General features: G+C 37.4%; 1 protein-coding gene across 8 annotated transcripts in view; it reads left to right on the top strand.

Annotated features, from left to right (window-relative positions):
- The window catches only part of BTLA (B and T lymphocyte associated), a 59439-nt gene that overhangs the window by 2156 nt on the left and 32528 nt on the right, over window positions 1–24755 (top strand). For 2 of the 8 annotated variants that reach the window (XM_045036949.1, XM_045036948.1), the window contains 4 exons: window positions 1204–1291; window positions 1686–1763; window positions 18388–18458; window positions 19384–19456. The gene's annotated coding sequence lies outside the window, so the exon portion shown is untranslated. Of the gene's footprint in view, window positions 1–1203; window positions 1764–18385; window positions 18459–19383; window positions 19457–24755 lie in introns of those variants that run through there. The other 6 variants (XM_045036954.1, XM_045036953.1, XM_045036951.1 and 3 more) reach the window with 4 other exon arrangements.

The following is a 24755-nucleotide window of genomic DNA, read 5'->3' as shown; positions in this document are numbered from 1 at the left end:
CTCTTGATTGCTGCTCAGGTCTTGATCTCACAGCTTGTGAGTTCGAGCCCCATGTCAGGCTCTGCACTGATGGAATGGAGCCTGCTTGAGCTTCTCCCCACCCCCACCTTTTTCAAAAATAAACAAACAATAAGAAAAAGAAAAAAAGATAGTCAAACTTACCAGAAAGATGTTAAAACAAGATGCTTCTTTGTACCTATTCAGTTGGCAAACATTTTGTTGGATAATGGCAGGCATTCAAAGACATGTGAAGATATTGGAACCAACCCTTGTGCACTGCTGGAGTGTAGACTGACACAGCCATTTTAGGGATGAATCTGGTAATACCTGGTCAAATTAAGAATGTCTCACTCTTGAGTGTATAATCCAAAGGAATAGATGCAGAAGATCTTATAGGGATATATTTTGCACCAGTGTTTCTCCTTTACTACTTGTGTAGAACATTTTACTTCTAGTCACCAAATGTGTGGCGGTTTTTCCCCACATCAAGCAATTTTCTGTGACACCAGTTAGGCGTCCTGTAATTCAACTCAGTTCTCACTACCTGGAGATGGTATCAGTCCCAAAGTTTAAGAGCTCAGTCCCGTAAGACTTATCCACCCTACTTCAGATCCCAGTTCCAAGTAATAGGTCCCCAGGTTACTCACAACTTAGTCCAATTTGGCTACAAATTATAGGTTCCCACAATGCCCTCCTCGGTCTCAATTTTCTAGAGTGGCTCACAGAACTCAGAGAAACAATGTTTTGCCGGTTTATTAAAAGATATGATAAAGGATACAGATGAACAGCCAGATGAAAAGATCTCTATAGCATGAGGTCCGGGAGGGTCCTGAGTGCGGGAGCTTTTGTCCCTGTGGAATTGGGATGCTTCACCCTCCCGGTGTGGCTGTGTTTGGCCAACTGAAAGTAACCCTGTACTATTGAGATTTTATGAAGACTTGCTCACATAGGCATAATCAATCATTAACTATTTCTAGCCCCTCTCTCTCTGGAGTCTGATGGGTGGGATTGAAAATTCCAAGCTTCTAATCATGGCTTGGTCTTCCTGGTTACCAGCAGCCAACCAAGAACCTACCCAGAATCACCTCAGTAGAACAAAAGATGCTCTTAGTGTTCTTATCACTTAGGAATTTCTAAGAGTTTAGGAGCCTTGTGTTAAGAGCTGAGGGCAAGGATCAATATATATTTATTATTATTTTACAGGGAACAGATAGGAGGATGCCATTGCTGTATTGTTTGTGGTAACAGAAGTTGGAAGCAATCTGGCTATTTTCATTGGTAGTGTTACAAGGTACTACATGGCTATTAGAAACAGAATAGATAAACATAACACAACATGGATCTTACACAGTTTTGAATTTAAAAAAGTAAGTCTCAGTTATTTCCTTTGTAGTTTCCTCTGTTTTCCATTTTTATTTGGCTGTCTGTTAGACATTACAGACTTAACATGTCAAAATCAAAGCTCCCAGTTTTGTATCCACTGCCAAACACCCACCTATCACAAGTGAACTGCTAAAAACCCATTCTCTTCTTCCAATTTTCCCCATCTCAATTAGTGTCATTACTACCAATCCTGTTGCTGAGCCAAAAATGCTAGGAATCATCTTTGATTTTTCTTTCTGTCCATCCCTACACTAGTAACACATGATGCCATAGTAATGTTCTGTCCTCTCTACCTCCAATAGTACATCTGGATGCCTGGGATTCTGTGTACTGAACAAGTAATTCACATGATTCTGATGCAGGAGATTCATGGATCACACGTGAGAACCCCTAAGAAACACTCTCCTGCTTTTGATTGAGGAGTAAACTTTTCCTTTTTGAATAATTTGGGGGCTTCCTAAGAGGGAAAACTTAGAAGATATACATTTGGGCTTTTAGAATAAAGGTCATATTTTCAATTCCATTGTTAGTGAATAAACAGGTCTCAAATGAAAATACCTTTCCAGGTTTATTTCTAATACATTTGATAGTATGAAAGTTTTTTATTTAGTGAACAAGAGGTAGCTGAGAGCTGGGTTCTAGAGCCAGTATTTAATTCCCAGTTCCCTTTCTTTAGTTGTGTAAACTTAGTTTGCTTGCCTTTGAACCTCCAGGTTCCTCACCTACAAAATGAGAATAACATTTTCTAGCCATAGAGTTATTAAGAGGATTGAATTCAATAGTGCATGTAAAGCACTTAGCACAGTGCTTGACCTTTAATGCTGCTGCTAATATGATAATGAGCACTATTGCCACCACTCTAGACCTAGTTTTGAGTATCACATACGTCCAGCAGAGGGCAGTAGAATAGCACAAGAATGAGGTATTTAAGCATACTGGAGATGTCAGTTACCAAAAATCACTACCTCTCTCCTGGTATTTCTTGTGGTGATGGAGGAAGGAAATGGATGATGTTGGTGAACATCCTTTGCGTTTGAGATTCTCATCCGTCCATTTATTGAATAACAGTGATGCATCCAGTTTATTTTGGTTATTATCCCTTTATCAAATACGTGGTTTGCAAATATTTGTGGTTCTGTTTTTGTAATTATTTGCAGTTTCAATCTCATAACACCTTTGCTACCCTTCATATTTATCCTTCTAAAATTAGGAAAATGGACTCAAATTATTTTTGTCTTATCAAAGTATAATTGTGTTTACTGTGTACAAAGTGATTATTTGATTTATAAATAAACTGCAAAAGGATTCTTAGACTTAACACATCCATCACACCCATCACCACATATTTCCCTTTTTTTGGGTGAGGGTAGGTGGGTGAGAACACTTAAAATCCATTCAAGTATTGGCAACTGTAGTCACCATACAATTCATTAGATCTTGATACCTTATTCATCTTATAACTAAAAGTTAATGTACCTTTTTACCAACCCCTCCCTATTTCCTCCAGCCCCTGATAACCACCATTCTACTCTCTAGTTCTATGAATTTGGCTTTTTTTTTTTTAAGACTCTACATATAAATGATAATGTGTGGTATTTGTCTTCTATCTGGCTGATTTCACTTGGTGAAATGCCCTCCAGAGTCATCCATGTTATTGCAAATGACAAGATTTTCTTGTTTTTAAAGGCTGAATAATATTCTATTGTGTATATGATGTGTGTGTGTGTCACATTTTCTTTATCCATTATCTTTCGAAGGACAATTAGGTTGTTCAATATCTTGTCTATCATATATAATGCTGCAATGACCATGGGAGTGTAGATATCTCCTTGAGATAATGATTTCATTTCCTTTAGATACACATCCAGAAGCGAGGTATCGGGATCATATGGTAGTTCCGGTTTTAATTTCTTGAGGAAATATCCGTGTTGTTTTTCATACCATCTATACCAGTCTCATACCAGTTTCATACCAGTTTACATTCCCACTGACAGTGTATCAAGTCCTTTTTCTTCACATCCTCACCAGCACTTGTTATCTCTTTTTGACAATAGCCATCCCAACAGATGTGAGGTGATATTTTATTACTGTATTGATTTGCATCTCCCTCATGATTAGTGAGTGATGTTGAACATCTTTTCATGTATCTGTTAGCCATTTGTATGTCTTATTTGGAAAAAAATGTCTATTCAAGTCCTTTGCCCATTTTTTAATTGGGTCATGTGGGGTTTTTTGCTATTGAAGTGTAGGAGTTCCTGTATAATTTGGATATTAACTCTTTTTTGAATATGTGGTTGTAAATATTTTCTCCTACTCCATAGGTTGCCCTTTATTTTGTTGATCGTTTCCTTTGCTGTACAGAAGTTTTTTAGTTTGATGTAGTCCCATTTGTTTATTTTTGCTTTTGTTGCCTTAGATTTTGTTGGCAAATCCAAAAAAAAAATCATTGCCTAACCAATGCCAATGGTCTGCTATGTTCTCCTCTAGGACCTTAATGGTTTTAGGTCTTATCTGCAAGTCTTTAATACACTTTAGTTGATTTTTGTGTGTGGTATAAGGTAGGGGTCCCAAATTTCATTCCTCTGCATGTGTATATCCAGTTTCCCCAACATTATTTATTGAAGCAACTCTCCTTTCCGCACTGTTTATTCTTGACACCTTTGTTGAAAATTAATTGGCCATGTATGTGTGGGTTTCTTTCTGGGCTCTTGATTCTGTTCCATTTGTCTGTATGTTTGATTTTATGTCAATACCATACTGTTTGTATTACTACAGTTTTATAATACAGTTTGAAAGCAGGTAGTGTGATGTCTCTAGTTTGTTCTTCCCCAAGATTTCTTTGGCTGTTCATGGTGTTTTGTGCTTCCATATGAATTTTAGGATTGATTTTTCTATTTCTGTGAAAAATACCATTGGAATTCTGATAGGGATTGCATTGAATCTATGGATTTCTTTGAGTAGTATGGACATTTTCACAATATTCTTTCAATCCATAAACATGGTATATCTTTCCATTTATTTGTATGATCTTCAGTTTCATCAATATTTTATAGTTTTTGTGGGAACAGATCTTTCACCCCCTTGGTTAAATTTATTACTGAATATTTTATTGGTTTTGAATCTATTGTAAATAGGGTTGTTTTATTAATTTCTTTTTTGAATAGTGCACTATTAGTATATAGAAGAACAACTAGTTTTTGTGTATTGATTTTGTATCCTGAAATTTTACTTAATTTATTAGCCTAATAGTTTTTTGACAGATACTAGGCTGTTCTATATATAATATTATCTACAGACAAAGAAGATTTAACTTCTTCCTTTACTATTTCCATGCCCCCCCCCTTTTTTTTTTGTCTGATTTCTTGGGCTAGGACTTCCACTACAATGTTGAATAGAAGTGATGAGAGTGGGGATTCTTGACTTGTTTCTGCTCTTAGAGGAAAACTTTTCAGCTTTTCACCATTGAGTATGATGTTAGCTGTGGGCTTATCATAGATAGCCTTTATTATGTTGAGATGCAGTCCATCTGTAACTAACTTGTTGAGAGTTTTTATCATGAAAGAATGTTGAATTTTGTCCAAAATTTTTTCTTCATACATTGGGATGCTCATATTCTTTTTATCCTTAATTGTATTAATGTGCTGTAACATATTTGTTGACTTGCATATTTTGAAACATTCAGGAATAAATCTCTCTTGATCATGTGTATGATTCCTTTTTAAAAAAATTTTTAATATTTATTTTTTTTAATTTTTTAATGTTTATTTTTGAGAGAGAGAGAGAGACAGAGCATGAGTGGGGGAGGGGCAGAGAGAGAGGAGACAGAGAATCTGAAGTAGGCTCCAAGCTCCGAGCCGTCAGCACAGAGCCCAACGTGGGCTTGAACTCACGAATTGCAAGATCATGACCTGAGCTGAAGTCAGATGCTTAACTGACTGAACCACCCAGGCACCCCTTAACATTCATTTTTTGAGAGACAGCATTTGCAGGGGAGGGGCAGAGAGAGAGGGAGACACAGAATCTGAAGTAGGCTCTAGGCTCCAAGCTGTCAGCACAGAGCCCGACAAGGGGCTCGAACTCACAAACTGTGAGATCATGGCCTGAGCCAAAGTTGGATACCCAATCGACTGAGACACCCAGGTTCCCCAGATTCCTTTAATGTACTACTAAATTTGGTTTGTTGAGGATTTTTTGCATTTATGTTCATCAGAGATATTGACCTGTAATTTTCTTGTAGGGCCCTTGTCTATCTTTAATACCAGGATATTGTTGGTCTTGTAAAATGAATTTAGAAGTGTTTCCTCCTTTTTTTTTTTATTTTTTGGAAGAATTTGAAAAGGATTGGTATTAATTCTTCTTTAAATGTTTGGTAGAATTCACCAGTGAAGCCAGATAGTCCTCGAGTTTTCTTTTTTGAGAGAGATGTTTTGGTTACTGATGCAATTTCATTATTTGTTATCAGTCTGTTCACATTTTCTATTTCTTCCTGCTTCAATCTTGATAAATTATATGCCTCCAGTAATTTATCCATTTCTTCTAGTTTATCTAATTTGTTGGCACATAATTGTTCATAGTAGTTTCCTATGATCCTTAGTATTTCTGTGTTATCAGCTATAATGTCTCCTTTTATTTGTGATTTTGAGTCTTACCTGTTTTTTTTTCTTAGTGTAGATAAAGATTTTTCTATTTTGTTTATCCTTTTAGTTTCATTGATCTTTATAATTGTCTTTCTAGTCTCATTTTTTTTTTTCTGCTCTGATACTTGTTTTGCCTTTCTTCTGCCAATATTGAGCCTAATTTATTCTTTTTCCGGTTCTTTGAGGTGTAGAGTTACTATTTGTGATCTTCCTTCTTTTTTAATATAGCTATTTATCATCATAAACATCCATATTGCTACTTTTCCTGCATCCCATAGGTTTGGGTATGTTTTGTTTTCATTTGTGTTTGTCTTGAGATGTTTTTTAATTTTCTTCTGATTTCCTTTTTGACCCGATAGTTGTTCAAGAGTTAATTTTCATGTATTTGTGAATAGTCCTGTTTTCTTGCGTTTATGGAACTAGTTTCATTCGATCATCTGATGCATGCATGAGAGAAATCAGGAAAGGGTATTGTATTAGTCTGCTTGGCCCGCCATAACAAAATACCACAGACTAGGTGGCTTAAGCAATGTCTCACAGTTCATGATCAAGATACTGGCAAATTTTGTTTCTGGCGGGGACTTTTTTCTTGGTTTACAGATGGCTGTCTTCTCACTCTCTCTTCATATGGCTTTTCCTCTGCGATGTGCAGGGAGAGTGAGAGAGATTTCTTCTTCATATAAGGATGCCAGCCCTAACATATCAAGGCCTCATTGTTATTATTTCTCCTAACCTTTATTACCCTCTTACAGATCCTATCTCCAAATACAGTCACATTGAGAGGTAGGGCTTTAACATATGAATTTGGAGAAAGGGGAGGGACATAGTTCAGTCCAGACAGGCATTTTTCAGAGATGTGAATCACAATTCCTACAGCAAATGACAGGAAACAGGTAATTTCTTCACGGAATAAGTGCTAGGGAAACACTGAATAAAGAGAAACTTAATGTCACCCTGGGTGTGGAAGGCTTTTGTAGGACACGAGGCATTCACCTTCATTCATTTATTTACTTGGGAAAGAGTTGTTGGGCATTTACTGTATGCCTGTTAGCAAGAAGATCAACAGGATATGATAAATTCCACTGACCATCTCAAATCGACTGGGGCATGTGGAAATGTGCACACCCTCAGCCCGGTGCAGGGTGCTGGTAGCCTGGAATCCTGAGTAGGTGAATCATGGATCCTGTTATGTAAATTGGCTCTGTGATTCAGATTAAGGTTTTTGTTTTAGATTTCCTGTGGTTTTGATGTACCATGATTAGAGACAACTAGAGATTAGTTCAGAATAGGTTTGCAGAAAATCTGGCTCCCTGAGGCTCCTAACCTCAAAATACAACAATACACTTTAAAATATTAGGAGGGGGGAAATACTCCAGGAGATGAAAACAGTTCTTTCCCACTTGGGCACGGAAGTGAGAATGGGCAGAATGATAATTTAATCAGGCCATTGTGGTTTCAACTAACATTTAAACACCATATAATCTAGACTTTATAGGACAGATTTAATCCTCTTACTTTACAAACAAGGGACTGTAAGCTCAAAGAAGTTAAAAGGGTTGTCAGTAGTCACAGTGGTAATAACATAACTAGAAACAGCATCCTGTCTTGGTGTCAGTTCCTCTTACGCTACTTGGATATGTTGGTGTTTATATTTACCATGGTGTAAGTACAGAAATTGAAAGTAAGCTTTCAAAAACTTTCACAGCAGTTTATATTGCCAAAACATCAAAGCACTTGATCGTTTTCTTTTTTAGTGATTAACTTATATTGATTTTATACAAGTATTGATTCTAACAAATCAAAAAGGAAAAATGGGTCTTTCGTCACAAGTTGTGAAGTGCTACTCTACAGTGTGCCTTCTGTTGGGTAGTGAGTGTCTAGTGGAACGGGTGGGTTGATGTAATCAACCCAGGGTAGGCAGCGCAAGCCCTGGGAGACTATGCCGGAGAATTTGCACTGGGTCTACCCTACTCTCCATTGATTCCTTCCGCCCTCACCAAATACCAGTCTCTCCCAAGAGCCTGTCACTGATTCCCTTCTTTTCTTCCTCTGCACTTCCTTGAGTGCTCATTTACTCTCCCAGAGTTGCATTTTGGGGCTGTCTCATAAAACTGTTTCCTGCCCCAGCTCTTCTCTGATTCCAGTTTCTCCCCAGCTCTTCTCTGATTCCTGCTTCTCCCACTCAACATACTGCAAGTTGAGAAGACACAAAATTCTCTCCAATCGTAGCTCTTTCTGATCATGTAGTTTCAGTTAACCTCATCTGCTTCAAGTTTCTCAACTCTGTATCTAGTCATTCATCAAAAATCTATTTTGAGATTTCATTCAAAATATTTCTGGCACCCCTTTCCTCCTTTCCATCCCCACTGCCACCATGGCAGCCCGGTTCTTTAATGACTGCCATGGCCTCCTCACTGGTCGCTCTGTTTCTGCATGCTCTTTCTTTGAGCCTATCCTTCATGTACTCTAAAATGCTTTTTAGTTGGTAGGACTTTTATTTCATTTGAAAACTTTCAGTGACTCTCTATTATGGGATAAATTCCAAGCTTTTACACTGATGATGCAGGCCTGTGCAGCTGCCTGTTCCCAAATCATCTTTCCAGCCTTGTCTCTCACTTCTTCATCACATACCTTCTCTCCAGACAGTTGGAATTTCCTATTGCAATTCAAGACAGTCCCTGTACTTTCCTATCCTGCATTTCTGTTCAATCTATTTCCTTAGACTAGCATGATTTCCCTGTCATCTCTGCCTACTAGATGCCACTCATCCTTGAAAGACCAGCTCTGATCCTACTTCTCTTTCTCACCATTGTCAGAAGTGATATTTCTGCCTACTGAACTATAGAATTTTGGTTGTGCCTCTATTGTGGCACAAATTTCATACTATTTTGCATTATTGTTTTTTGTATGCATGTAAAATCTTTCTAGATTGTCTGCTCCATGGGGACGGAGTTATATTTTATGCATGTAACTGATATGTTGAATAAACAAGTCACATGGATTATAATCAAAACATCACTTTTTTTTTTTTTTTTTTTTTTTTTATCCTTCACCATTCTTTGAAACTTTATTCAGTAGGAATAATTCTTCCCTGACTCTGGGTAAAGGCTCCAGCAGGTCTATGGCTGTTCTGATTTTTCTTGAGTAATAGATTGTCCTAGAATCATGTCTGCAAACACAGTCATGATTCAGTATCACTGTGCTCAATCCACCTAGAAGACAAACCCCTCAAACTGACATGAGGTTTTCTGTCTTGGTCTTGCTGGGATAAGCACCCTGCTTTATGTTTTCTTCCTGCTCACTTATTTCCTCACACTTGATAGATTTTAATAAATTGCGTTATCTATTTAAATGCTCTATTGTTCCACTTTTGGCCATTAGGATCCTCTTCAAGTTTTCTTCAAACCCTTTTGATATAACCTAGTAATCTTTCATAACTTTCTTGCTATCTTTCTGACAAGATGTTCTAGGTTTATTTTGTACGTTTCCTGCCCTACGCACTGAATTAACTTTCTCCAACAGGCCCCGGTGTTTGGTTGTTGTCTTTGTTTGCTTTGTTTTGTTTTCAAGTGGAAAATGTTAAGACCACACAGTTCAGTACTAGAGATGCTTATTGCTACTGGGTTGGTCAGTTTTTAGGCCTCTTGGGTGGATAGATCTTAAAAGATCTCCCTCCCTCCTTCTCCTTCTGTCTTCTCTCCCTCCTTCCTTCCCTCCTTTCTTTCCTTTTTTTTTTCTATCCAACTATCTCCTAGTTCCGTGTTTAAAAATATATTTATACATACTTTAGGGTAAAATATTTAATACCACCAACCAAAATTTGAGGATGCTACAGTCTTTGACCTCTGTGTTACATCTTTATCTCCTTTCTTTCATTGGGACTCATGGTTCTTAGAGACACAGGAATTGGTAGAATTATACTATTCTATAAATACATACTTACTTTATCCCACATTACACACATAATAGTCTGGATACCAATATTTTGTTTGTTTTCAGGAAAACTGTTTAATTATATTTTTAAGTATTTTTATTCTCTTGCTTTTTTTCTTCACCAAGGATTTATATTAATCCCATATTGCATCTTCTGTTTTGGTTTGTTTTTTGTTTTTTAATTTTAATTTAGTTTAATTTAATTCCACTTTAGTTAACATACAGTGATATATTAGTTTCAGATGTAGTGATTCAGCAATTCTATACATTACTCAGTGCTCATCAAGATAAGTATACTCTTACTCTTAATCCCCCTCACCTATGTCACCCATCCCTCTACCCACCTCCCCTCTGGTAACCATCTGTTTATTCTCTGTAGTTAAGAATTTGTTTTTTGGTTTGCCTCCTTTTTCCTTTTGGTTATTTGTTTTGTTTCTTAAATTCCACATATGAGTGAAACCATATGGTATTTGTCTTTCTCTGACTGAATTATTTCACTCAACATTATACTCTCTAAATGCATCCAGGTTGTTGCAAATGGCAAGATTTCATTCATAGCTGAAATAATATTCCATTGTATATATATTCCACGTCTTCTTTAACCATTCACCTATTGATGGACATTTGGACTGCTTCCATAACTTGGCTATTGTAAATAATACCACAATAAACCTAGAGGTGCATATGTTCTTTCTTTTTAAAAAAAATTTTTTTAATGTTTATTCTTTTTTGAGAGACAGATACAGAGTATGAGTGGGGGAGGGGCAGAGGGAGAGGGAGACACAGAATCTGAAGCAGGCTCCAGGCTCCAAGCTGTCAGCACAGAGCCCAACACGGGGCTCAAACTCACAAACCGTGAGATCATAACCTGAGCCAAAGTCAGATGCTTAACTGACTGAGCCCCCCAGGCACCCCATAGAGGTGTATATATTCTTCCAAATTAGTATTCTCATATTCTTTGAGTAAATACCTAGTAGTGCAATTACTAGATCAAATGGTAGTTCTAATTTTATTTTTTAAATTAAATTAAATTTTTAATACTGTCTTCCACAGTGGCCACACCAGTTTGCATTCCCACCAACAGTGCATGAGGGTTCCTTTTTTTCCACATCCTTACCAACACTTACTGTTTATTATGGTTTTGACTTAGCCATTCTGACAGGTGTGAGGTGATATCTCATTGTGGCTTTGATTTTAATTTCCCTGATAATAAGTGATGTTGAGCATCTTTTCATGTGTCTGTTTGCCATCTGTATGTCATCTTTGCAGAAATGTCTGTTCCTGTCTTCTGCCCATTTTTTAATTGGATTATTTGGGGGCTTTTGGTGTTGAGTTGTATAAGTTCTTTATATGTTTTATATACTAATCCTTTATCAAATATGTTATTCTTCCTTTCAGTAGGTTGTCTTTTAGTTTTGCTGATTGTTTCCTTTGCTGTGCAGATTTTTATTTTGATATAGTCTCTATAGTTTATTTTTGTTTTTGTTTGCATTGCTTCTGGAGACCTATCTAGAAAAAAGTTGTTATATGACCGGCTGATGTAAGAGAAATTACTGCCTGTGCTTTCTTCTAGGATTTTTATCAGTTCAGGTCTCATATTTAGGTTCTTTTCTTAAAATTTTTTTTAATGTTTAGTTTTGAGAGAGAGAGAGAGAGATGGAGTGTGAGCAGGGGAGGGGCAGAGAGAGAGGGAGACACAGAACTCAAAACAGGCTCTAGGCTCTGAGCCGTCAGCACAGAGCCCAGTGAGGGGCTCGGACTCATGAACTGCGAAATCATGACCAGAGCCGAAGTTGGATGCTTAACCGACTGGGCCACCCAGGCGCCCCACATATTTAGGTTCTTAATCCATTTTGATTTTATTTCTGTGTCTTATATAAGAACGTGGTCCAGTTTCATTCTTTCACATATTTCTGACCAGTTTTCCCAAAGCCATTTGTTGAGGACACTGTCTTTTTCCCATTGCATATTCTTGTCTCATTTGTCAAAGATTAATTGACCATAGGGGCACCTGGGTGGCTCAATCGGTTGAGCGTCCGACTTCAGCTCAGGTCATGATCTCACGGTTCGTGAGTTCTAGCCCCGCGTCAGGCTCTGTGCTGACGGCTTAGAGCCTGGAGCCTGCTTTGGATTCTGTGTCTTCCTCTCTCTCTGCCCCTCCCCCACTCATATTCTGTCTCTCTCTCTCAAAAATAAACATTTGAAAAAGTTTAAAAAAAAAGATTAATGGACCATATAATTACAGGTTTATTTCTGGGCTTTCTGGTCTGTTCTGTTGATCTGTGTGTCTATTTTTGTGCTATTACCATACTGTTTTGATGACTACAGCTTTATAATATAATGTGAAATCTGGAATCATGATACCTACAGCTTTGTTTTTCTTTTTCAAAATTGCTTTTGCTATTCAGGGTCTTTTGTAGTTCCATGAAAAATTTAGGATTGTTTCTTCTAATTCTGTGAAAAATGCTATTTGTATTTTGATAGGGATTACATTAAATCTGTAGATTGCTTTGGATAGTATGGACATTTAAAAATATTTGTTCATCCAATCCATGAGCATGGAACATCTTCAGTTTCTTTCCTAAATGTTTTATAGTTTTCAGAATCCAGGTCTTTCACCTCCTTGGTTAAGTTTATTCTTAGGTATGTTATTATTTTTGGTGCAATTAGAAATGAGATTGCTTTCTTAATTTCTTTCTGCTGCTTCATTATTAATGTATAGAAATGCAAGGATTTCTGTACATTGATTTTGTATCCTGTGACCTTACTAAATTTGTTTATCAGTTCTAGTAGTTTTTTGGTGGAGTCTTTAGGGTTTTCTGTTTACAGTGTCATGTCAAAGAGTGAAAGTTTTATTTTTTCCTTACCGATATGGATGAGTTTTATTTCTTTTTCTCATCTGATTGCTGTGGGTAGGACTTCCAGTACTATGTTGAATAAAACTGATGAGAATGGACATCCTTGTCTTATTCCTGACTTGAGGGGAAAAGCTGTCAGTTTTTCACTACTGACTATGTTAGCTGTGAGTTTTTCATATATGGCCTTTATTTAGTTGAGGTATGTTCCCTCTAAACCTACTTTGTTGAGGGTTTTTATCATGAATGGATGTTGTACCTTGTGAAATGCTTTTTTCTGTATCTATTGAAATGATCATATAGTTCTTATTGTTTCTCTTTTTGATGTAATGTGTCACACTGATTGATTTGCAAATATTGAACTACCCTTACTTCCTGGGAATAAATCCCATTTGATCCTGGTGAGTGATTTTTTTAGATGTATTGTTGGATTCAGTTTGCTGATATTTTGTTGAGGATTTTTGCACCTTTGTTCGTCAGAAATATTGGCCTCTAGTTCTCTTTTTTGTAGTGTCTTTTCTGGTTTTGGTATCAGAGTAATGCTGGTCTCATAGAATAAATTTGGAAGCTTTCTGTCCTCTTTGAGTTTTTGGAATAGTTTGAGAAGAATAGGTATTAACTCTTCTTTAAATGGTTTGTTGAATTCACCTGTGAAGCTGTCTGGTCCTGGAGTTTTGTTTGTTAGTATTACTGATTCAATTCAATTACTGCTGGTAATTGGTCTGTTCAAATTTCCTATTTATTTCTGATTGAGTTTTTGGAAGTTATATGTTTCTAGGAATTTATCCATTTCTTCTAGTTGTCCAATCTTTGTGGCATATACTTTTTCACAATATTCTGTTACAATCCTTTGTATTTCTGTGGTGTCAGTTGTTATTTCTCCTTTTTCATTCCTGATTTGGTTTATTTGAGTCTTCTCGATGTTTTTGTTTTTGTTTTTTTTTTACAAGTCTGGCCTAAGGTTTATCAATTCTGTTGATCTTTTCAAAGAATCAGCTCCTAGTTTCATTAATCTATTCTATTCTTTTTTTAGTATCTATTTTGTTTATTTCTGCTCTAATCTTTATTATTTTCTTCCTTCTACTGGTTTGGGGTTTTGTTTGTTCTTTTTTTAGCTCCTTAAATGTAAGGTTAAGTCGTTTGAGGTTTTTCTTGCTTCTTGAGATAGGATGCATTGCTATAAACTTTCCTCTTAGAAACACTTTTGCTGTATCCCAAAGATTTTGGACCATTGTGTTTTCATTTTCATTTGTCTCCATATATTTTTTTTTTCCTCTTTGATTTATTGGTTAACCTATTCATTGTTTGGCAGTGTATTATTTAACCTCCATATGTTTCTGTTCTTTCTAGATTTTTTCTTGTGGTTGATTTCTAGGTTCATAATATGTGGTCAGAAAAGATGCATATTTCAATCTTTTTGAGTTTGTTGAGACTTGTTTTGTGGCCTAATATGTGATCTATTCTGGAGAAAGTTCCATGTACACTTAAAAGAATATGCATTCTATTTTAGGATGAAATATTCTGAATATATCTGTTAAGGCCCATCTGGTCCAATGTGTCATTCAAAGCAACCATTTCCTTGTTGATTTTCTGCCTGGATTATCTGTCCATTGATGTAAGTGGTGTATTATAGCCACCTATTATTATTGTATTACTGTTGATTACTTCCTTTATGTTTGTTATTAACTGTCTTTGTACTTGGGTTCTTCCATGTTGGGTGCATAAATATTTATTCTTATGTCTTCTTGTTGGATTGTTCCCTTTATGATTATATAATGTCCTTATTTGTCTCTTGTTACAGTCTTTGTTTTAAAGTCTATCTTGTCTGATGTAAGTATTGCCACTTCTGGCTTTCTTTTTACATTTATTTGCATGCTAAATGTTTCTTTATCCCTTCACTTTCAGTCTGCATGTGTCTTTAGGTCTGAATTGAGTCTCTTGTAGGCAACATATAGATGAGTCTTGTGTTTTTATCCATTGCATCATCCTATGTCCTTTGATTGAAGCATTTACTCCAATTCATTCAAAGTAATTATTTATAGGTATGTACTTATTGCCATTTTGTTACTTGTTTTGTGGTTGTATTTGTAGTTCTTCTGTGTTGCATATTGGATCTTCTTTGCCTAGTTTCAATTCTTGTTTACAAATCCTTTTTACTTACTCATTTCTTTAGAATTTAAAAATTTGTTTCATGTTCACTTTGTATTTCATTAAGGCATTCTGTTGTGCTAATCCACTCCTGTGTTCCTTCTAATTTAGTCTTTGTTTTGAAATAAGTTTTGTTATTTTATTTCTAATTCTTTTTTGAATTACCACTTCATTTTGAATTTCTCTGATCTAAATTATATTGTTCTTTCATGTGTTGTGTTAATTAATTTCTTTTAGATCTTTTTTGAATCTCTTCTGCAAACATGTCTTTCTTTTATGCAATGCTTTCATTGTTTGTAGGGAAGCTATTCTGTTTTTATTCTCTTTAATAATTTCGTATGGGACTTGACATCAATACTTTCCTGTTTTTTAGTTTTTCCAGAGTTTTAAAAGTTTTAAAAGGAAGAATAATTCACTATAGCTCTTATAACTTCAGAAAGCTCTATTTTCTTTCTTTTTTTTAATATACAGTTCAAAAATATTGTGGCTCACTTTTTGAACTCTGTTTCCCTTCCCCACCTTTATATGAACCTTTTTTTTTCTCTTCATCTTTATCATCTCTATTCTATTTTGCTCTGATGTCACTCCTAATAGTTACTACTCAGAATAGGGCCCTGTTCTGGGAGGGACCATGAGGCTCCATTTTGAAGGTTCATGGGGACTAGGCTTCTCCAGCCCTCTGACAGTGGGCTTTTGTGATTACCTTCTGATTGAGTGGGCACTGTCATCCCAGTTTCAGCTGCTGTTTTTCATTTGGCCTTCTATATGCTGCAGTGATTTAGTCCTCTTAGCTATTTGGTGGTTCTCTTATTCTCATACCTGAGAGATACCTGTTGCATACCTCTTATTCCTCTAGCACAGAGTTGACATCATGCAGATTTTTAAAAATTTTTTTATTATTATTATTTTTTTTAATGTTTATTTATTTTTGAGAGAGAGAGAGAGAGAGAGAGAGAGAGAGAGAGAGAGGCAGAGCACGAGCAGGGGAGGGACAGAGAGAGAGAGGGAGACACAGAATCCGGAGCAGGCTTCAGGCTCTGAGCTGTCAGCACAGAGCCCGACGCAGGGCTCAAACCCATGAACTGCGAGATCATGACCTGAGCTGAAGTCAGACGCCCAACTGACTGAGCCACCCAGGTGCCCCTGACATCATGCAGATTTATGCCTATTGGTAGTCTGTCTTCCTCTGTGGTCTGTTGGGCAGCGCATTATCTGGGTTTTGTGTGTGTGTGTGTGTGTGTGTGTGTGTGTGTGTGTGTGTGTGTTTGGTGAATGTTATTTGTGAACACTATATAGTTGCTCTATTTGTTTTGATGTGGAGATTTGGAAAGATTCAAAAAGTATGCTGCTCAACTTCCCAAAATGAACGATGAATTCCTGAATCATATTGAACATAAAATTTTCCAAAATTTATTATTTCTCTTAATAAATCTCTTTCAAAAGGAAGTTCCCTTTGATTTTCCAAGCTATCTTTTTTTTTAACGGTGTTTTTAAAATATTGTATTTTATTTGGGAGTAGGGACAACAGGAGAGTGTCACAGAGGGAGAGAGAGAATCTTAAGTGTAGGGCTTAATCCCACAACTCTTGGATCATAACTCGAGCCGAAATCAGGAGTCAGATACTTAACTAACTGAGCTACTCATGTGCCCCTTAACAGTGTTAAAAAAAATATGGTGGCTTGCGTTTTGAATTCTGTGTCTCTCCTCCACCTTTATGTAAACATTTTCTTACATATAGACATTATCTTTACATAGATTCCTATGATTTTTAATCATCTCACCCTCCCTCCCTTTTTTTCCTTCTTAAACCAAAACAAAAACTAACAAAATGGTTGTGCTTTCTGATTATTGGCTTGTATCCAAGAGGAATTGCAGGATAGGGTGTCTGGGCCCCACCTATATTCCTTACCCTCAGCCACTTTCGTGGACATTGCCCAACTTCCAATTGCTGGCACTTGTATTTCACTGCTTACAAGCTTTCCCTGGCCACCAGAGTCTGGTTGGTTTCCCTGAGCAGCAGGCTAGAAATGCTAATGCCCCTCTTGGGAGCAGTCTTTAATGACTGATAAGAGCATATGTATATAATTGGGCAATGGCCCACTCAACGATGTCCACATCCTAATCCCCTAAATCTACAAATATGTTACCTTACTTGGCAAAAGTTATTCTGTAGAAGTGACTATGTTCATGATCTTTAGAAGGAAGATTATCCTGAATTATCCAGGTGTGGCCAGTTTTACCACGTAATCCTTATAACTGAAAGAAGGAAGTCACAGAGAGCAATTTGTAGATCCTATGCTGCTGGCTTTAAAGATGGAGGAAGGGGACACTAGCTAAGGGATACAGGTCATGTTTAGAAGATGAAAAGGCAAGGAAACAAACTCGCCTCTAGAACCTCCAGATGCAGCCCAGCTGTCTCCATGATTTTAGCCTAGTATGATCTGTTTTTTACTTTTGACCTTCAGAACTGTAAAATAATAAATTTGTATTATTTTAAGCCACCATGTTTGTTATAGTAGCAATAGGAAACTAATAAAATGGTAAAATGCCCCAACTTCCTCAGTCCTTGAGTGGGATGACTGAGGCATCCGTTCATTGTTGGCTTTCAGCGTTCCTGAGGTGAGGATTAAGTACGTTATTCACAGCAATAACTTGCTAGAAGGCACACTGCCTATTAGCCTTCTTCTCCTTCCTGTGTTCTTCACTCCCCTACTGTATTGGGAACATCTCAAAATAAACTGCTTGCATTCGAGTCCTTGAATTGGGGTTTGCTTTAGGGGGAACCCATCTAAAATGGAACTTGAGATGGCTTTGGTGAAAGACTGATATAGGTACTTCTTCAAATTCTTCAAGTTTGAATTGAAGGAGTAGAGAGTTCTATATTTATCATAAATTTTCATCAGTTCCAAGATGCAGTAATGCAGAGGCCTTGCAAAGTGGGGTGGAAGCCTGAAACTCAAGTGGTCACAAAACATAGTCCCTATATTTGTTACAAAGCTTTTTTTTTTTTTTTTTTTTTTTGCTTTTGTTTTTTTTCCTTTTTGGACATGATCATTGTGTGGTTCTTTAATACTTAGTGTAAGACTCTGCTTTCTGAGTCTCCAGAAATGACTTCTAGGGCCTCCACTGCCACCAGGGAATGGGAATCTAGACAAGTTTGAGGAAGATACTGCATATTGGTTCATTCTACACCAGAATTTCTCAATCTTAGCACCATTGACATTTGAGCTGGATAATTCTTTGTTATGAGTTCTGTCCTGTGCATTGTAGGATGTTGAGCCACATGTCTGGCCTCTACCCACTAGATGCTACTATGTTGGACAATTGAGAATCACAGTTGACCCTTGGACAACATGGGTTTGAATTGAGCAGGTTCACTTACACATGTTTTTTTTTTTTTTTCAATAAATATTTTGGAAAATGTTTTGAAGATTTGCAACAATTTGAAGAACTTCGCAGATGAACTCCATAGCCTGGATGTATAGAAAAAATTAGGAAAAAGGTATGTCATAAATGCATAGATACTCGTCTAGTTTATTATTTACTACCATAAAATGTACACTAATATACATAAAATACACACAAAATATAGAAAGTTAAAATTTATCAAATCTCACAAACACAAACACTTAATGGACTATATATGGTGGCATGCACAGTTGAGAGAAATGTAAACAAACATAGACCTAGTATTAAATTGTAACTTCATAAAATGTACCATAGTATATACTGTAGTGTTGTAGTAATTTCATAGCCACCTGCTATTGCTACTGCAGTGACCTTGAGTGTCGCCAGTATCCACTTAAAATGCCCTGTGAGATTAATCATCTCTTATGTGAGCAGTTCCTTTCTCCACCAAATTGTAGATCACAGTAAAAAGTGATCTCTCCTGGCTCTCACTATTAATACTTAAGTTTTGAGAGCGTCAAAAGTTATGTTCAGATTTTGACTGTGTGGGGGAGTCGGGGTCTCTAACCCTCATGTTGTTCAAGGGTCAGCTGTGTAATTTGGATTTATTAACACTGACTAATCAATATTAAAGGGATAAGCAACTGAAAGGTAGTCAGTTACCATTGGCACAGCTCTACCAGACATTAAAATATGAATGCTGCACTTCCAGACCAGTTGGTGAATGGCAACTAGTTGCTCTCCTGAGCCCTCAAGTAGTCCCTGCTTACCTGACTTCCTGGGACCCTTCCTTGGGGTCTCTCAATTTGGATCTCCTAATTATTGACCAAGTAAGATGACTGGCACATTTGGGGCCTTCAGAAAGCGTTTCTAGCTCTGTGGCCAGCATGTGATCTGACTGGTACCATACTGGTTATTAAATGTGTATATATTTCATTTCAGGACAACTTCTTCCAAATTATTTCTTTAACCTTACTCCAAACCAAGCTAACTCCATTGTGTTTTGTTTCAAATTACAGTTTACTTCATCTGCATTTTTTTCTCCTCATAAAGCCATATAAATAAGAAGAGGACTCGGCTGTGAAGACAAATGTGAGTGAGCATGAGCGGTGAAGCTCTGAAAAAGCCTTTCACTTTTTTTGGTCAAATTCCCACAGTGCTCTTAGCTACCATCACTGTTATAGTTAAAATACTGTGACTTTTCCATGTTTCTATCTCTTTTCTCTGCCTGTGTTTTCACTATTTTCTCCATGATTTGGCTGATCTTTACAGTTTCTCCCAAATTGACTAATTTAATCCTGGTATTTTTATTAAATAGCTGTCATGCCTTCCTACCCTCTAAAAAAAAATTTCCCCCTATGAAGATTACTACCCACTGAACAAGAGGAAAAGGGAAGCAAGATAAGAAATTGTATATTCTATGTTGTTGTAACTATGAAAAATTAACATGTTAGACTGGGTTCTCCAAATGCAGTCTCCAAACTGTGCAAGGATTAGATTAGGAGAAATGCCCGTGAGAAAAAGTGGGGAGGTATGAGAGAAAAATGGGGAGATGGGAGAAAGACCACAAAGCAACCCTGATCCATAGTGATGGGGAGCAGGAAGTAGGTTAGGGGGAAGTATCCTAGACTAATATGAACTCTAAGGAAGGTTTGGCAAGGCTATAAGGGAGTTCTTAAGCCAAAGTCTGTCATTAGAGGAGTCCTGTGTCTCAGAAATGGACCTGCCTTGGTATTTACATTTTCTTTAGTCACTGGCTAAAAAGCATGGCCTCTTTCACAAAGTGGATGATGGATTTGGAGGCACAGAACCTGGGGCTCCTGGTCCTTTATACTGCTTGTAGCTGGAAATCTATAAGGTATGCCACCCTTCTTTTCCATGTAGCCCCCATAATTCCTCCTGAAAGAACAAGTTCATGGCTTCAGACTCTAACATTTTGCTGAGACCTGAAGCTGCAAATACATCAAAGCATGTACACATCCACAAAAGTAAAAGATAAAAAACAATTTGTAATGCTATGATGCATCCAAAGCTATGGATGCAACCATAGTTGGTTTCATGAGCAAAGCAATGCGATAAACATACACAATAGCACAAAAGTATAGTACAAGTAAGTACTATAAACACATACAAATTTGATACACACAGGTGCATAGGATATAAGAGAAGTCAACTTTATGTCCGTATCTGAATGGGAAGAAAGAAAGGAAAATGCATTTGTCAGGATCCTAGTTTTGAGTAAGGCACTGTGGTAGGTGGTTTCATGTATAGTAACTTAAAATATATAGCACTATTTAAGTCCCTTATTGAACACTTACAGCAACCTTTCAGTAGGTGTTATTATTCCTGAGGTAATAGATTCAAAGTTAAGTAATTTGTCTAAGGCCACACATCTAGTAAATGATAGAACCAGAATACACTTCAAGTCTGCCAGTAGGGAAGTAAGGGGAGAAGGGCATTCTTGGGCATTCTCTGTGTATACATCTGCCTGCCCAAAGCATCTTCAGTCTTCTAAGTTTTGCAGCTGAGGGTATTTTATACCATGTTTTGGGTCAACCTTCTCCACCTCATAGTGTGGGACCAATCCTTTCACCCAAGGGGTACTTTAAGGAGCAAAGGAGAAGGGCTCAATATCAAATTGGCCTCTTTGCCCATCTTGGGGTGTGGATCCTTTTTTTGTATTCCAGTTTTGATGAATGGTCCCTCCCTGCCTTGGTTACCTACCCAGTCCTCTAGTTCTACTGTGATAGCACCCCTGCTTTGACTCCTTCCAGTCTTATGTATGGTTGGAGAGTTTTCTCAATATAGGCCCTTCTTTAGATCTCCTGCCCTCAGGCTTCTAATTCTTTCTGCCCTTTACTTCTGAGGCCTCCTGGCATGACCGATCCCTCCTTGTAAATTTGGGGGGGAATTCAGACCATCTTTAATCTGCTACATTTATTTGCTAATCAAAGCTTTGTTACGATGCTTATTCACAGTCTCAATCTCCATGCAACAGTGACTCCCATTAGCAAATAAACATATTCAAATTGTTCTGCCACCATTGTATTTTGACTTATTAACACGGGGTTTCCTGGTATCCATCTTGTCCAAATTAAGCCCATCGTTGACTCAGGAATAATTATAGATACAATTTAATGATCACTTTGCATACATTATCGCAGTTCACCAACATGACAGATTGATGTTATTACCATCTGTGTTCTACAGAACATAAAATCAAGATGTGGAACAAATTTGATTTTCTGGAAGCAGACACTGAGATAAATTAGGGATTAGCACCTGTGAAAATAAGAGGGCAGAAGCAAGACTGGGCAGAGGAAGAAGTTAAACTGATATAGGCCTGCCATAACCTTGGCTGACAACCAGCACCTCTGGATCAAGTATGGCCCATCAACATCACATGGGAGGCTGAAATGGCCAGCCTTTTATGCATTTTCCCTGCTCCATCACTAGATGCAGGCTGTCCTGGAAAATCACGACCTTGGACAGTGTGAGTCTCAACCGGGCAGTCCCTAAAGAAGTTTATACCTGGAAGCTGTCTACTGACTGCATTCCCCACAGCTAAGAAAAATGTCTTTGAAGGGGTACCCACGTGGTACATCTCTGTGTCTACTATAGACTCTAAGAATCTAGGAAATTTATGAAAGGTTCTATAGCTAATAAGTGGCAAAGATTTGGTACCAAGTCTTTTGTGACTCAAAAGTCCATGTATCCCACAAATTCATACTTGGTTTCCAAGTATCCATTCAGATCAGCTAACAGAATCACTTTGGGAGATTTCTTTAAAATAGGGGTATGTGGCCTCAATCCTGTGAGATTCTCATCCAATGGATGTAGATGGGATCTGGGAATCCCACCCACTATATAAAAAATGCCCAGACTGATTCTAAAGTACAGGCATATTTGGAAACCAATGCTATCAAGAATATTGATGAGGAGAGGACAACAGCAGAAGAATGGAAAAAGTTTTAAATGCTCTACTACTTTTGTGGTAGTGTTGGAAAAATGAATAAGGTTTTACACGGGACTAAAACATGCTCTGGTCTCTAGCTTAGAGGCCCCTCTTCCGGGTTCTCCTTGCCCTGTTTGCCGCACGTGAAAACCCCCACAGATATGGAAGCTGATAACTACAAATTACCATTCCCACTTGCATTTGGTGCTCAGATCTTTGGAGAAATGGTCTCCTCTGAGCCCACCGGTGTTAAATAAATCTCCAATCCACCAAAATCTCTGAGTGTCACTTGGTTTTTCTGCCAGCGTTCCAGCCTGGTTCCGTAACAGTAGAAGCTATGCAGTGTTTTTCAGGGTGCTAAAATTTTTGAATTTTTTTAATGTTTATTTATTTTTGAGAGAGACAGAATGTGAGCAGGAGAGGGGCAGAAAGAGAGAGGGAGACACAGAATACGATGTCAGTGCTAAGACCTCTCTAGGGTCTGGCATCTGTTTTGTGATTCCTGTTTTTCTGACCCCACCCCTGGGGTAAAAATCTTGGAGAAAATACAGCTGCTTCATGATTCAAGAAAGCAACTGAATCTGTAAGTGAACTGAAGAATTTGCCCTCTATGTACCTCCTAAGAAGTTTGCAAAATGAATTTTATTTAGTATTTTATTTTAGAGAGAGAGAGCATGGGAGAGGGACAGAAGAAAGAGAGAGAGAATCTTAAGCAGGCTCCATGTTCAGTGCAGAGCCCAATGCGGGATCCAATCCTATGACCCCGGGATCATGACCTGAGCTGAAATCAAGACTCAGATGCTCAACTGACTGAGCCACCCAAGTGCCACTGTTTGCAAAATGAATTTTAAGAAACCAAATTCTACTTTGATTTTTGTCTTTCACAATAAAATTGGAGATAGATGCATATTTTTAAAATTGTTTCTAAAATACAATACAATTCCTTTTTAAAATGTACTAAATTCTTTAAATTTTCACATTTAAGTAAAAAGTTTTTTTTTTATGTATTTATTTATTTGGAGAGAGAGAGTGTGTGTGAGGGAGAGGCAGAGAGAAAGGGAGAAAGAGAATCCCAAGCAGTCTTTGCACTGTCAGTGCAGAGCCGGATGCAGGGCTTGAACTCACGAACCATAAGATCATGACCTGAGCTGAAACCAAGGGTCGAACACTTAACTGACTGAATGACCCAAGCACCTCCAAGTTAGGGCACCTGGGTTGTTTTAAATCAAAAATTACATGGTTATAACGAGGGGAGGGTCAGGATAGAAACGTAATTACTAGATGAGGTAGAGATGTAAAGCAAAATTGACTTGTAGCTGAGCTAACAAACTTTGAAGCTAGGCCTCTTTCCATTCTTCTTCACTAGAAGGAAGACAGGAGTGAGATTCTGAGGGAGAGTTCTGTCTACAGCGGGTCTATCAGGACCGCAGCAGTGGAGGGGTAAAGGGCAAGTCATGCTGATGGAAGTATCAAAATAGATATCTTAAAAAATACACTAGATGTTGCATAACATCTTTTCCAAATTTTATCTAGTCAACTTGGGCTTTTTTAATATGGAAAAATGTTTTTAAAATAGTGGATCATAAAGATTTTATGCTGAGATAAACAAAGCATATATGACTTCTCCCTGATTTGGGACAATATTCTGAGATCTTTGGCTTATGGTTTATGGCTTTTCACTTCGGGGACCATTTCAAAGACATAATGAGCCTTGCCTCAGCTGTCACCGAAAGTTTGCATTCCACCTTGAGCACCGGAAAAAAAGTTTATAAATGCTGCATAAATATTTCACAGGATGTTTACTTAGTAAGTAATGGATGCTCTAAGACGACAGGTACAGTTGCTGTATGTTAAACTGTGGTGGTTGAAATGCATGAATGTTTCAGTTCCCACACTAAAGACAGATATGAGGAGATTACAGTACTCATTCACTGAGCTCTTTAAAATGAGGAACAATGGCTCATTCATCTTGGTTTCTCCAACCATCACACAATATCTGTTTAAATTAATATAACTATTTTTTTTTTAACTTGTTTAAAACCATTGAAGTTTGGTCTTGTTAGAAAATCACCAGCCTCTGGGAGAAAGACTTACAAGGTCAACTTCTGCCAATGACCAGAGATGTCACAAGTCTCAGTTTCTCATTTGGAATCTCAAATGGGTGAATTTAATTAGCTTCTATAATTAGAAGCACAGCTAACTTGGACAAAACAGTCCTACCTCCACCCTGAGCTATCTGATCTTAAACTTTTCCATTTCTTCCTCTTATTTCTATTCTGTTTCATCCAGACAATAACCACATGAAGAATGTTGAAAATGGAAGTTTCCTTTAATTGATATTCAAGATGTCATTTAGTTCGGAACTTTATTATTTAGAGAGAACATGTAGCTAATATTAACGATGGTCTTGTTCCATTGATATCTAACTACAGATTA

The sequence above is a fragment of the Felis catus genome, chromosome C2, assembly GCF_018350175.1.
Source record: "Felis catus isolate Fca126 chromosome C2, F.catus_Fca126_mat1.0, whole genome shotgun sequence".
Lineage (NCBI taxonomy): Eukaryota > Metazoa > Chordata > Mammalia > Carnivora > Felidae > Felis > Felis catus.
Note: the sequence above shows the minus strand (reverse complement) of the source record. Positions and strands in the feature narration are given on the sequence as shown.